The sequence below is a fragment of the Penaeus vannamei genome, chromosome 18, assembly GCF_042767895.1.
Source record: "Penaeus vannamei isolate JL-2024 chromosome 18, ASM4276789v1, whole genome shotgun sequence".
NCBI classification, from domain to species: Eukaryota; Metazoa; Arthropoda; class Malacostraca; order Decapoda; family Penaeidae; genus Penaeus; species Penaeus vannamei.
The window spans coordinates 41581107-41584834 of NC_091566.1; positions in this window are offsets into that span (position 1 = coordinate 41581107).

Here is a 3728-nt window from a genome sequence, read left to right on the forward strand (position 1 = left end):
TTGAAGCCGTTTCCCTCCAATCATAATAATAAATAAAGAAGAAAAATAAAATAAAAACAAAGACGAAAAAAAAAACTTTGAGGCCGTTTCCCTCCAATCATAATAATAAATAAAGAATAAAAATGAAATAAAAACAAAAACGAAAAAACAACTTTGGAGCTGTTTCACTCCAATTATAATAATAAATAAAGAATAAAAATAAAATAAAAACAAAGACGAAAAAAAAAAAAAACTTTGAAGCCGTTTCCCTCCAATCATAATAATAAATAAAGAATAAAAATAAAATAAAAACAAAGACGAAAAAAAAAAAACTTTGAAGCCGTTTCCCTCCAATCATAATAATAAATAAAGAAGAAAAATAAAATAAAAACAAAGACGAAAAAAAAAACTTTGAGGCCGTTTCCCTCCAATCATAATAATAAATAAAGAATAAAAATGAAATAAAAACAAAGACGAAAAAAAAACTTTGGAGCCGTTTCCCTCCAATTATAATAATAAATAAAGAATAAAAATAAAATAAAAACAAAGACGAAAAAAAAAAAAAACTTTGAAGCCGTTTCCCTCCAATCATAATAATAAATAAAGAATAAAAATAAAATAAAAACAAAGACGAAAAAAAAAAAAAAAATTGAAGCCGTAATAATAATAAATAGATAAATAAAAATAGAATAAAATAAAAATGAAAACGAAAAAAAAAACGCACAATAATAATAAGAAATAAAAATAAAATAAAAACAAAGACGAAAAAAAAACTTTGAAGCCGTTTCCCTCCAATCATAATAATAAATAAAAAAAATAAAAATAAAATAAAAACAAAGACAAAAAAAAAAAAAAACTTTGAAGCCGTTTCCCTCCAATCACCAAGTCCTCCCTAAGTCCTGATTTACGGGTCTGAGGCACATTTTAAGTTCGTTTCTCATTATGACAAAACCCATAATTCTGTCTACAAGGTCCGTGCGGCCTTTCTGCGAGGGTTTTAATAGGATAATTCTCCTTTCCTTTCTCCCCTTGTTTTATTCGTTTCCTATTCTTTATCCTTTTCTCTCTTTCGTGTTTCGTGTCGTCGTTTTTCTTTTTTTCTTTTTAGGGGGTGTTATTGCGATTTTTTTTTTTTTTTACTAATTTTCTTCTCTTTTTTTCTTTCTTTGTTTTGTATTTTCGTTTTTTGTCTTTTTTTTTTTGTTCTTTCTCTCGTTGTTTTCATTTTATTTTGGTACTTATCGTTATTTTCCTCGATTCTCTCCTTTCTGCTTTGTGCTTTTTTATTATTGTTTTCTTTCTTTGTGTCTTTTCCTTTTTATTTTATTTTTTACTTTCCTTTGGGTCGTCATTGTTAATCAATTCCATAAATGTATTACGTATTTTAATTGCTATTTGGAAACTCTCTTTTTCTATTTATGTTCCTTTTTTTCTAAAGATGAAGATATTTTATCATTTTATTGTTTCATCATTAAATCTTCCACCTCTGCTGATATTTGTGGTGATGCTGGTGGTGGTGGTGATGACATGGTAGCCAAGATGATAATGATGAATGTGACAGCAGAAATGATGGTAATAGCAATAATAATGATGATACTGATAATTTTTATCATCATGATAATAATGATATTAATAGTAGTAGTAGTAGTAGTAGTAATATTGATGATGATGATAATGATAGAAATAACATCGGCAACAATAATAATGATACTAATACTAATAATGATGATGATAGCAATAATGATAACAACAACAACAATATCAATTACAATAATTATGATAAGAGCAAAAATGCTAATGCTAATAATAATAATAATAATAATAATAATAATAATAATAATAATAATAATGATAATGATGATAATAATGATGATAATAATGATGATAATAATGATGATAATAATAATAATGATAATAGTGTTCATGCTAACGATGATGATAATAATAATTATAATACCTGTGGTAAAATTAGTTATATTGACAATAATAATACTGATGATTATGATAACGATAATAATTATAATGATAATAATGATAGTAGTAGTAGTAGTAGTAGTAGTAATAATAATGATAATAATAATGATAATAATAATAATAATAATAATGAAAATGATACTAATACTGATGATAATGATGATAATGATAATAATTGTAATGATGACGATAATAATAACAATAATAACAATAATAATAATAATAATAATAATAATAATAATAATAATAATAATAATAATAATAATAATAATAATAGAAATAACAATAATGATAATATCACCAATCATCATCATTACTATTACTATCATTTTGATAATTGTAAGGGTATTAGTAATGATAAAAACAATATCAATGAAAATAATGGTAATTATGATAATAATAGTAACAACAGCAATAATGATAATAATAACAGCAATGATAACAATTAGGCTAAACAAATACTGCAACTACTAATAACAATAAAAATTATGATAATAATAATGAAAGTACTAATAATTCTATAATTAATGTAAATGCTAACCAAAATGATAATGACAACAACATCAAAAAGAACAACAACAACAGCAACAATAATGATAATAATAATAATAATGATAATAATAATAATAATAATGGTAATGATAACAATAGTAGAAAAAGTAATAATAAAAATTATAATGATACTAACACAAACAACAACAGTGATAACAACAGTGATATTAAAACGATGATGATGATGATGATGATGATAATAATAATAACAATAATAATAATAATAATAATAATAATAATAATAATAATAATAATAATAATAATAATAATAATAATAATAATAATAATAATAATAATAACAATGATAATAGTAATAATAATAACAACAACAACAACAACAACAACAACAACAACAACAACAATAATAATAATAATAATAATACAGATGATGATGATAATCAAAATGATAAGACTACTACTACTAAAAAGAGAAAATAATGATAAAAGTAATAATAAGGATAACAATAATAACCGAAATAAGTGAAGACAATGATGATATTGCTGATAACAGTAGTAATGATATTGACGATAATAATGATGGATATAATGATAATTATGATGATAAATAATTGTTATAGCAATAAAAGTGATGCTAATAATGATAATAAAGATAATAATAACAATGATAGTAATGATGACACAATGATAACAATAACAAAACTACTAATAATAATACTAATAGTAATAACAATAATAATGATGATAATGAAAACAACAGCAATAATGATAATCATGATGATGAAGATGATGATGATGATAATGATAATTATAATAATAATAATAATTACTACTATTATTATCATTGCCATTATTATTATCATTATCATTATTATGACAATAATAATAAGATCAATAATGCTAATGATAATAATGGTGGTGATGATGATTATAGTATAAATGATGATCATAATAACACTAACAATAAAAATGATAATAATAATGATAATAATAGTAATAATAAACTAATTACAACATAATGATGAAAATGATAATAAGGATAAAATAATAATTATAATCATGATAATAATAATAATAATAATAATAATGATAATAATAATAATATTAATAATAATAATAACAATATTAACAACAACACTAATAATAATAATAATAGTAATAATAATAATAATAATAACAATAATAATGATAATGATAAGAATAATAATGATAATAATAAGGCTAATGATAATATTAATAACAGTAATAATAATAATAATAAAATT